The 12115-nt window shown below is 37.1% G+C and overlaps 1 non-coding gene across 1 annotated transcript; it reads right to left on the bottom strand.

The window, feature by feature from the left end:
- Nucleotides 1-1890: 1890 nt before the first annotated feature.
- LOC148574806 (small nucleolar RNA R71) lies at nucleotides 1891-1998 on the bottom strand. The gene has a single exon (XR_015906486.1). It is a non-coding gene; the product is annotated as a small nucleolar RNA R71 (small nucleolar RNA).
- Between the last annotated feature and the right edge of the window lie 10117 nt (nucleotides 1999-12115).

Raw genomic sequence — 12115 nt, 5'->3', positions numbered from 1 at the left:
TTTTTCGAAAATTCTCATGCATTCATAATGTTCTTCATGATCTTCAGCATCTTGCATTTTTCGAAAATTCTCATGCATTCATAGTGTTCTTCATGATCTTCAAGTTGTTCTTGGTAAGTCTTCTTGTTTGATCTTTGCATTTGCATGTTTTGTGTCTTTTCTTGTTTTTCATATGCATTCTTGAATTCTTAGTGTCTAAGCATTAAAGAATTATAAGTTTGGTGTCTTGCATGTTTTCCTTGCATTAAAAATTTTTCAAAAAATATGTTCTTGGTGTTCATCTTGACATTCATAGTGTTCTTGGTGTTCATCTTGACATTCATAGCATTCATGCCTGCATTCATTGTTCTGATCTAAAAACTTCATGCATTGCATCTTTTTAGTGTTTTTCTCTCTCATCATAAAAATTCAAAAATAAAAAAAATATCTTTCCCTCTTTCTCTCTCATAAATTCGAAAATTAGATTTGACTTTTTTCAAAAAATTTTAAAATCTAGTTGTTTTTATGAGTCAAATCAAATTTTCAATTTAAAAATCTCATCTTTTTCAAAATCTTTTTCAAAAATCAAATCTTTTTCAAATTTCTTAGTTATTTTCAAAAATTCCAAAAATATTTTTCAAAAATCTTTTTCTTAATTTTACATCAAATTTTCGAAAATAACATCACCAATTAATGTTTTGATTCAAAAATTTCAAGTTTGTTACTTACTTGTGAAGAAAGATTCAAACTTTAAGTTCTAGAATCATATCTTGTGATTTCTTGTGAATCAAGTCATTAATTGTGATTTTAAAAATCAAATCTTTTTCAAAACTAATTTTTATTATTTCTTTTCAAAAATATCTTCTCATCTTATCTTTTTCAAAAATTTGATTTCAAAATATCTTTTCTAACCTCCTAACTTCTTATCTTTTCAAAATATCTTTTCAAAATTTGTTTCAACTAACTAACTAACTTTTTGTTTGTTTCTCATCTTTTTCAAAACTACCTAACTAACTCTCTCTCTCTCTAATTTTCGAAAATATCTCCCCCTTTTTCAAAATTTCTTTAAACTAATCATTTTATTATTTTTTATTTGAATTTTCGAAAACTACTAACCTTTTTCAAAAACTATTTTCAAAAATCACTAACTCTTTTTCAAAAAAAAAAAATTCGAAAATCCTTCTCCCCCTCTCGCATCTTATTCTATTTATTTATTCATCTACTAACATCTCTCCCTCACCCACCAAAAATCCGAACCCTCTCTCTCTCTTTCTGAGTTCAGATTTTTCTCTTCTTCTTTTCTTCTACTAACAATAAGGAACCTCTTTACTGTGACATAGAGGATTCCTCTTCTTTTCTTTTTCTCTCCTCTTTCTTATGAGCAGGGACAGAGAAAAAGGCATTCTTGTTGAAGCTGATCCAGAACCTGAAAGGACTCTGAAGAGGAAATTAAGAGAAGCTAAATTACAACAATCCAGAGACAACTTGATTGAAAATTTCAAACAAGTAAAGGAGATGGCAGCCAAACCCAACAACAATGCAAGGAGAATGCTTGGTGACTTTACTGCACCAAATTCCAATTTACATGGAAGAAGCATCTCCATTCCTGCCATTGGAGCAAACAACTTTGAACTGAAACCTCAATTAGTTTCTCTGATGCAGCAAAACTGCAAGTTTCATGGACTTCCATCTGAAGATCCTTTTCAGTTCTTAACTGAATTCTTGCAGATCTGTGATACTGTTAAGACTAATGGAGTAGATCCTGAAGTCTACAGGCTCATACTTTTCCCTTTTGCTGTTAGAGACAGAGCTAGAATCTGGTTGGACTCTCAACCCAGAGATAGCCTGAACTCTTGGGATAAGCTGGTCACGACTTTCTTAGCCAAGTTCTTTCCTCCTCAAAAGCTGAGCAAGCTTAAAGTGGATGTTCAAACCTTCAAACAAAAAGATGGTGAATCCCTCTATGAAGCTTGGGAAAGATACAAACAGCTAACCAAAAAGTGTCCTTCTGACATGCTTTCAGAATGGACCATCCTGGATATATTTTATGATGGTTTATCTGAGCTATCAAAAATGTCATTGGATACTTCTGCAAGTGGATCCATTCACCTAAAGAAAATGCCTGCAGAAGCTCAAGAACTCATTGACATGGTTGCTAATAACCAGTTCATGTACACTTCTGAGAGGAATCCTGTGAATAATGGGACACCTATGAAGAAGGGAGTTCTTGAAGTTGATACTCTGAATGCCATATTGGTTCAGAATAAAATATTGACTCAGCAAGTCAATATGATCTCTCAGAGTCTGAATGGAATGCAAGCTGCATCCAACAGTATTCAAGAGGCTTCTTATGAAGAAGAAGCTTATGATCCTGAGAACCCTGCAATAGCAGAGGTGAATTACTTAGGTGAACCTTATGGAAACACCTATAACTCATCATGGAGAAATCATCCAAATTTCTCATGGAAGGATCAAAAGCCTCAACAAGGCTTTAATAATGGTGGAAGAAACAAGTTTAACAATAATAAACCTTTTCCATCATCCACTCAGCAACAGACAGAGAACTCTGAACAAAATACTTCTAATTTAGCAAACTTAGTCTCTGATCTATCTAAGGCCACTGTGAGTTTCATGAATGAAACAAGGTCTTCCATTAGAAATTTGGAAGCACAAGTGGGCCAACTGAGTAAAAGGATCACTGAAATCCCTCCCAGTACTCTCCCAAGCAATACAGAAGAGAATCCAAAAGGAGAGTGCAAGGCCATTGACATAAGCAAAATGGCTGAACCCAATGAGGGAGAGGAGGACGTGAATCCCAAGGAGGAAGACCTCTTGGGACGTCCAGTGACCAATAAGGAGCTTCCCTCTGAGGAACCAAAGGACTCTGAGGCTCATCTAGAGACCATAGAGATTCCATTGAACCTCCTTATGCCCTTCATGAGCTATGATGAGTATTCCTCTTCTGAAGAGAATGAGGATGTTACTAAAGAGCAAACTGCCAAGTTTCTTGGTGCAATCATGAAGCTGAATGCCAAATTATTTGGCATTGATACTTGGGAAGTTGAACCTCCCTTGTTCATCAATGAACTAAGTGATCTAGATCAACTGACATTGCCTCAGAAGAGACAGGATCCTGGAAAGTTCATAATACCTTGTACTATAGGCACCATGATCTTTAAGGCTCTGTGTGACCTTGGTTCAGGGATAAACCTCATGCCCCTCTCTGTAATAGAGAAACTGGGAATCTATGGGGTGCAAGCTGCTAAAATCTCATTAGAGATGGAAGACAATTCAAGAAAATAGGCATATGGACAAGTAGAGGACGTATTAGTAAAGGTTGAAGGCCTTTACATCCCTACTGATTTCATAGTCCTAGATACTGGAAAGGAAGAGGATGAATCCATCATCCTAGGAAGACCTTTCTTGGCCACAGCAAGAGCTGTGATTGATGTTGACAGAGGTGAAATAGTCCTTCAATGGAATGAGGACTCCCTTGTGTTTAAAACTCAAGGATCTCCCTCTGCAACCATGGAGAGGAAGCATGAAAAGCTTCTCTCAAAGCAGAGTCAACCCAAGCCCCCACAGTCAAACTCTAAGTTTGGTGTTGGGAGGCCACAACCAAACTCTAAGTTTGGTGTTGAACTCCCATATCTAAACTCTAAGTTTGGTGTTGGAGAGTCTCAACAATGCTCTGAACATCTGTGAGGCTCCATGAGAGCCCACTGTCAAGCTATTGACATTAAAGAAGCGCTTGTTGGGAGGCAACCCAATTTTTATTTATCTAACTATATTTTTCTTAGTTATATGTCTTTATAGGTTCATGATCATGAGGAGTCACAAAATAAATATAAAAATTAAAAACGGAATCAAAAACAACAGAAGAAAAATCACACCCTGGAGGAGCATCTGCCTGGCGTTCAACGCCAGAACAGAGCATGGTTCTGGCGCTGAACGCTTAAAATGGGCAGCATTCTGGCGCTGAACGCCCAGAACAAGCATGGTTCTGGCGTTCAACGCCAGAAATGGCTAGTAAATGGGCGTTGAACGCCCAAAATGGGCACCAACCTGGCACTGAACGCCCAGAGTTGTGTGCAAGGGAATTTTACATGCCTAATTGGTGCAGGGATGCAAATCCTTGACACCCCAGGATCTGTGGACCCCACAGGATCCCCACCTACCTCCACTCTTCCCCATAAACCTACCTCATAAACTCTACCTACCTTCAAAATTCAAAACCAATTTCCCACCCAAACCCACCCATATGGCCGAAACCTTTCCCCCCTCCCTTCCCTATATAAAGCCCTCCATTCTTCATCAAATTCACACAACACACCCCTCTACACCCTTCTTGGCCGAAACACTTCCCACTCTCCCTCTCCTTCATTTCTTCTTCTTCTTCATCTATCCTTTCTTTTATTGCTCGAGGGCGAGCAAAATTCTAAGTTTGGTGTGGTAAAAGCATAAGCTTTTTGTTTTTCTATTACCATTGATGGCACCTAAGACCGGAGAATCCTCTAGAAAGGGGAAAGGGAAGACAAAAGCTTCCACACCGAGTCATGGGAGATGGAAAGGTTCATCTCCAAAGACCATCAAGACCACTTCTATGATGTTGTGGCCAAGAAGAAGATGATCCCTGAGGTCCCTTTCAAACTCAAAAGAAATGAGTATCCGGAGATCCGACATGAAATTCAAAAAAGAGGTTGGGAAGTTCTAACAAATCCCATCCAATAAGTAGGCATCCTAATAGTTCAAGAGTTCTATGCTAATGCATGGATCACTAAGAACCATGATCAAAGTAAGAAACCGGATCCAAAGAACTATGTTACAATGGTTCGGGGGAAATACTTAGATTTTAGTCCGGAGAATGTGAGATTGGCGTTTAACTTGCCCATGATGCAAGGAGATGAACGCCCCTACACTAGAAGGGTCAACTTTAATCAAAGGTTGGACCAAGTCCTTATGGACATATGTGTAGAAGGAGCTCAATGGAAGATTGACTCCAAAGGCAAGCCGGTTCAACTAAGAAGATTGGACCTCAAGCCTGTAGCTAGAGGATGGTTGGAGTTCATTCAATGCTCAATTATTCCCACTAGCAACCGGTTTGAAGTTACTATAGACCGGGCCATCATGATCCATAGCATCATGATTGGAGAAGAGGTGGAAGTTCATGAGATTATACCTCAAGAACTCTACAAGGTGGCTGACAAGTCCTCCACTATGGCAAGGTTAGCCTTTCCTCACCTCATTTTCCACCTATGCAATTCAGCTGGGATTGACATAGAGGAAGATATCCTAATTAAAGAGGACAAGCCCATCACTAAGAAAAAGATGGAGCAAGCAAGAGAGCCCATTCATGGAGCTCAAGAAGCGTATGAAGCTCATCACCATGAGATCCCGGAGATGCCTCAAATGCACTTTCCTCCACAAAACTATTGGGAGCAAATCAACACCTCCCTAGGAGAATTGAGTTCCAATATGGGACAACTAAGGGTGGAACATCAAGAGCACTCTATCATGCTTCATGAAATAAGAGAAGATCAAAAAGCAATAAGGGAGGAGCAACAAAGACAAGGAAGAGACATAGAAGAGCTCAAGGACATCATTGGTTCCTCAAGAAGGAAACGCCACCATCACTAAGGTGGATTCATTCCTTGTTCTTATTTCTTCTGTTTTTCGTTTTCTATGTTATGTGCTTATCTATGTTTGTGTCTTCATTACATGATCATTAGTAGTAGTAACTATGTCTTAAAGTTATGAGTGTCCTATGAATCCATCACCTCTCTTAAATGAAAAATGTTTTAATTCAAAAGAACAAGAAGTACATGAGTTTCGAATTTATCCTTGAACTTAGTTTAATTATATTGATGTGGTGACAATGCTTTTTGTTTTCTAAATGAATGCTTGAACAGTGCATATGTCTTTTGAAGTTGTTGTTTAAGAATGTTAAATATGTTGGCTCTTGAAAGAATGATGACTAGGAGACATGTTATTTGATAATCTGAAAAATCATAAAAATGATTCTTGAAGCAAGAAAAAGCAGCAAAGAACAAAGCTTGCAGAAAAAAAAAAGAGAAAAAGAAAAAGCAAGCAGAAAAAACCAATAACCCTTAAAACCAAAAGGCAAGGGTAATAAAAAAGGATCCCAAGGCTTTGAGCATCAGTGGATAGGAGGGCCTAAAGGAATAAAATCCTGGCCTAAGCGGCTAAACCAAGCTGTCCCTAACCATGTGCTTGTGGCGTGAAGGTGTCAAGTGAAAACTTGAGACTGAGCGGTTAAAGTCAAGGTCCAAAGCAAAAAAAAGAGTGTGCTTAAGAACCCTGGACACCTCTAATTGGGGACTTTAGCAAAGCTGAGTCACAATCTGAAAAGGTTCACCCAATTAAGTGTCTGTGGCATTTATGTATCCGGTGGTAATACTGGAAAACAAAGTGCTTAGGGCCACGGCCAAGACTCATAAAGAAGCTGTGTTCAAGAATCATCATACTGAACTAGGAGAATCAATAACACTATCTGAACTCTGAGTTCCTATAGATACCAATCATTCTGAACCTCAATGGATAGAGTGAGATGCCAAAACTATTCAAGAGACAAAAAGCTATAAGTCCCGCTCATTTGATTGGAGCTATGTTTCATTGATAGTTTGGAATTTATAGTATATTCTCTTCTTTCTATCCTATTTGATTTTCAGTTGCTTGGGGACAAGCAACAATTTAAGTTTGGTGTTGTGATGAGCGGATAATTTAAACGCTTTTTGGCATTGTTTTTAGTATGTTTTTAGTAGGATCTAGTTACTTTTAGGGATGTTTTCATTAGTTTTTATGTTAAATTCATATTTCTGGACTTTACTATGAGTTTGTGTGTTTTTTCTGTGATTTCAGGTATTTTCTGGCTGAAATTGAGGGACTTGAGCAAAAATCAGATTCAGAGGTTGAAGAAGGACTGCTGATGCTGTTGGATTCTGACCTCCCTGCACTCAAAGTGGATTTTCTGGAGCTACAGAACTCGAAATGGTGCGCTTCCAATTGCGTTGGAAAGTAGACTTTCAGGGGTTTCCAGAAATATATAATAGTCCATACTTTGGCCAAGAATAGATGACATAAACTGGCGTTCAACGCCAGCTTTCTGCCCAAATCTGGCGTCCAGCGCCAGAAAAGGAGCCAAAACCAGAGTTGAACGCCCAAACTGGCACAAAAGCTGGCGTTCAACTCCAGAAAGGACCTCTACATGTGCAACACTCAAGCTCAGCCCAAGCACACACCTAGTGGGTCCCGGAAGTGGATTTATGCATCAATTACTTACTTCTGTAAACCCTAGTAGCTAGATTATTATAAATAGGACCTTTTACTATTGTATTAGGCATCTTTGATCAGTTGTATGCTATCTTAGATCACGTTTGAGGGCTGGCCTCTCGGCCATGCCTGGACTTTCACTTATGTATTTTTAACGGTAGAGTTTCTACACTCCATAGATTAAGGTGTGGAGCTCTGCTGTTCCTCAAAGATTAATGCAAAGTACTATTGTTTTCTATTCAATTCATCTTGTTTCGCTTCTAAGATATTCATTCGTACTTCAATCTGAATGTGATGAACGTGACAATCATCATCATTCCCTATGAACGCGTGCCTGACAACCACTTCCGTTCTACCTTCGACTGAATGAGTATCTCTTAGATCTCTTAATCAGAATCTTCATGGCGTAAGCTAGAATGATGGCGGCATTCAAGAAAATCCGGAAAGTCTAAACCTTGTCTGTGGTATTCCGAGTAGGATTCAATGAATGAATGCCTGTGACGAGCTCCAAACTCGCGATTGTTGGGCGTTAGTGACAGACGCAAAAGGATAGTAAATCCTATTCCAGCATGATCGAGAACCGACAGATGAATAGCCGTGCCGTGACAGGGTGCGTTGACCATTTTCACTGAGAGGATAAGATGAAGCCATTGACAAGGGTGATGCCTCCAGACGATTAGCCGTGCCGTGACAGGGCATTTGGATCATTTTCCCGAGAGAAGACCGAAAGTAGCCATTGACAATGGTGATGTATCACATAAAGCCAGCCATGGAAAGGAGTAAGATTGATTGGATGAAGATAGCAGGAAAGCAGAGGTTCAAAGGAACGAAAGCATCTCTATTCGCTTATCTGAAATTCTCACCAATGAATTACATAAGTATTTCTATCCCTATTCTATTATTTATTTTTGAAAACCCATTACTGTTTTATATCCGCCTGACTGAGATTTACAAGGTGACCATAGCTTGCTTCATACCGACAATCTCCGTGGGATTCGACCCTTACTCACGTAAGGTATTACTTGGACGACCCAGTGCACTTGCTGGTTAGTTATGCGAAGTTGTGAAGATATGTTTAGACCATGGTCCTGTGCATCCGTTTTTGGTGCCATTGCCAGGGAATCAATTTCGAACAACAATTCACAACCTGAGTAGCAATTTCGCATACCATATATATATATATATATATATATATATATATCGTATTTTGGATATATTTGGTTGTGGATATTATTGGAATATGTTGTTGTTGTTGTCTTTGGAAATGGATGTTTATTATTGATACAGTTAGTTAATATTTATGTTAGTAAGGTCCTAGAAATAGAGGAGATTCTGTCCATTTTTCTGAAAATTTGGTCGTTTGGCTTGCTGAGGGACTTATCCCTTGAGCGCCAGTCATGGCTTGGTTCGAGCCATGACATTTGAACTATTGCATATTTTTTTTCGATGTTGGGTACATAGATTTTCTCCAAATGTTTTTCTCTAAAGTTTGAAGTGGCATTTAGTATCTGTTATTTTGTTTAGTTAATGCATTTAATTTTGTACAAGGTTGGGATGAACTAAAGGGTTGGCATGAATTTTTTTATTATTCTCTATTATTGCATCACGAAGCTGAACTATTCATGGCTGAATAGAACTTTGATAAATTGTTTTAACTAAAATTATTCTGATAATAAGGTTTTTCACCTAGCTTATTTTTTCTATAATTATTCTTAATGCAGATGGATAATTATATGGTAGTCTCTGTATTTAATTATAAGGGTTTTTTAAGAGGAACATAGAGAAGATACTAAGTTATGTTAATGGAAAGGTGCACAGGTTGATATCATGGATTTAGATTTTATTAACTTCTTTGATTTAGAAACTTTTTTAAGGAGTTGGGATATAGAGATTATAAAGGGAAGTACGGGCTTGACATGACTACCTCTGATATGGGAACTAGGCTGCATCTTTTCAAAGGCAATGCTGAGATAAATCAAATGGGGGATAACAATAGGAGAAATAAAGATACTGGCGAATTCTACTTATACTTGATCGTCCAATTAGTGTTTTTAAGGTTGTTGATGATGGGGTGAGGGTTGATGTTGTTTTGAGTGATTCATCATCCTCATCCTCGAATGATGGATATGAGAGTGTAGAAAATGAGGCTTACAAGTCTCTTCTTCCTAGATTTGCAGATTTTGACAATAGTGAGAATAATAAAGCAGAGAGAAAGAAACTTAAAAAGAGAAAGGTTTTACCTAAGAAAAAGACTGTTCAGGGCCCAAAAAGAGTTGACAGAACTGGACCAATTGGTAAGAATAGCGTTAGACGTAGTAGTACAAATAATAAGGTTAAGACACCTAAGGCTATGACTACAAAGAGAAGGAATTCTAAGAAGTACTTTGGAGTAAGAAGAAAACATGTTCTTGGAATGGGCTGGATAAGGACAAAAATAATGGAGATGTAGGTGGCAGTAAAAAAATTAAAAATGGGATCGATTTGAATGATGATGAGAATCCTAATATTGATCAAATTGGTGAAAAAATACTTTTCTTATGAGAAGACTTATGAATATGAAAGTGAGGCATTTAACAGTCCAATGTCATCTGAAGATGAAGATAGGAATTTAATAAATTTTATATCTGATGTATTTATTGAAGAGAATGAGTATGGGGAAGTTGAATTTAAAGTTGGTCAGACATTCATTACCATGAAGGCTTTCAAAAGCGCCTTGAAGGACTGCTTTATATATGAAGGTAATGATATGATGTACTTAAAGAATAAAAAATAGAGAGTAATAACAACATGGTTAATCTTACCTTCATGGAATAGTCATGATGGACGTTTTCAAATAAAAACACCCTATGGTAAGCATAACTATGGGAAGAATTTTGGTAATAACCTTATTGATAGATCATGAGTTACCTTAAAGTCAGTTAAAAAGTTGATCACTCAGCCAGATTTAAAACTTAAGTAAGCCATAGAGTACATGTTTAAGGACCATAATGTCCAATTGAGTGGAAAAATGATTAATAAGGCCTTAAAAGTAGCAACAGAGGAAGTAATTGGTAATGAGCAAGTATATTATGAAAAATTTTGTGATTATTGTAACATCCTAATATTCAAATCTTTATACTCGAATCATAAGTCAATGATAATAAGGTGGTACGACTCTTAAGGTGGATTTATATTACATATATATAGTTGAAAGGAAGTATTAAACGAGAAGCTTGAAAATGAGCAAAATAAAATTGCGAATCAAAAACACTCACGTATCGATGAAAAGAAAGATAAAGCGTGTTTGAAAGTGGTATAAAGTAAAGCATTAAGAAAAGGAAGAACAGAATACAGATATGATATATATATATATATATATATATATATATATATATATATATATATATATATATATATATATATATATATATAAGCATAAGTAAATAGCCACTAGTCATGACCTACGAAGTTTAGGCCGGCTAGGGTTACCGTAATAAAATCAGTTTGACAATAGCATTTTTCTACCTCTCCCAAATATACATCATGACCTCTATAGGCAAGTTCCAAAAGAAATAAATACATACATATAAGTTTTTCAAAATAAATACGGAGAGATTCTAAACAAAAGTAAATCAGAGTCACAAAAATCTTCGCCATCTCTTAGATGAATCACAGCTCACTATTGAATACCTGGACCTGCATTTGAAAAACAAGAGATATATACGGAATGAGAACCTCCGACCCATGGGTTCCTACTTCCTAGTACGATAAAAGTGCCAAATAGATACTGCATAAGGCAACACGAACTCACTAAGCAATCTTAAACTCCATATCCATCTTAAATTATCTCTAATCCATAAATTGGCAACTATCATAAGCAGATTCTAATTCAAACTCAACATTCCTCATACTTTTATCACTCTCCAATAAAATAGAAACTAGCCCTCAACGTCAATCGACATCAGCATGAGGGGCCTCTCAGATAAGCAAACACAATCAATGCAGACAAGGAAATACACAAGTAGGTTCAAATAGAGCAAGTAGCATTTATTTATGTAACATATTCAATTAGGCAAACTAATACAATTAGTAAATTTCAAACAAATCAAATATATGCAAATGATGTATGCCTGCCCTATGGCCGATGACTCTCATCTGTCGCTTATCAAGCCAACCCGACATGTCCGGTAGCAAATCCTGAACAGTCCCTAAGCGCGCATCCCCAAGAGTCTATGCATATATATAATCATTTATCATTCAATCAATCCATCTCATTAAGGGAATTCAGAGAGTTTAAGTACCCGGTCACAACTTGCGTCGAAGGGTCAATAGAATCTTAGATCTCAACTTGGAACAAGTGGAGCCGACCCACTGCATCTACCCAGGAAAATCTGAAACTCAGATAATTTCTCAAATCTCATATCATTTTCGACCGGGAGCAAGTGGGAGCGAGCCACTGTATCTATCCCAGGAGACATAAACTAAACCTGGAGCAAGTGGATCAATGCCACTGCATCTACCCTGACAGGTATATCACAATCAGAATCATGTTCAACATCAATTTCATTATCATTTCATTATCAATCTCATTAACAATATCGTCTACAATCTCTTTTTAATTCATATTTAATCTTGCTTAATCTCATTCATCATCATCATCATCATTCATCATCATAATCAATTATCACATTCATTCTCTTCATACATCACTTCACACTTTGTTCCTCTCTTTCAATTTCATCAACTCATCTCTTTAGTTCTCATTTCTAACTCTTCTATCCTTAATTACACTGGCTCTAGACTCTTATTTTGGTTTTTAAAGGTTTAAAAGGCTCGAAGAATGGTTGAGAGCTTAAAAATTTACTTT

Source organism: Arachis ipaensis, chromosome B2 (assembly GCF_059453495.1).
Source record: "Arachis ipaensis isolate K30076 ecotype BB chromosome B2, ASM5945349v1, whole genome shotgun sequence".
Taxonomy (NCBI): Eukaryota; Viridiplantae; Streptophyta; class Magnoliopsida; order Fabales; family Fabaceae; genus Arachis; species Arachis ipaensis.
The sequence above is the reverse complement of the archived record's forward strand: the minus strand, read 5'-3'. Positions and strand labels throughout refer to the sequence as shown.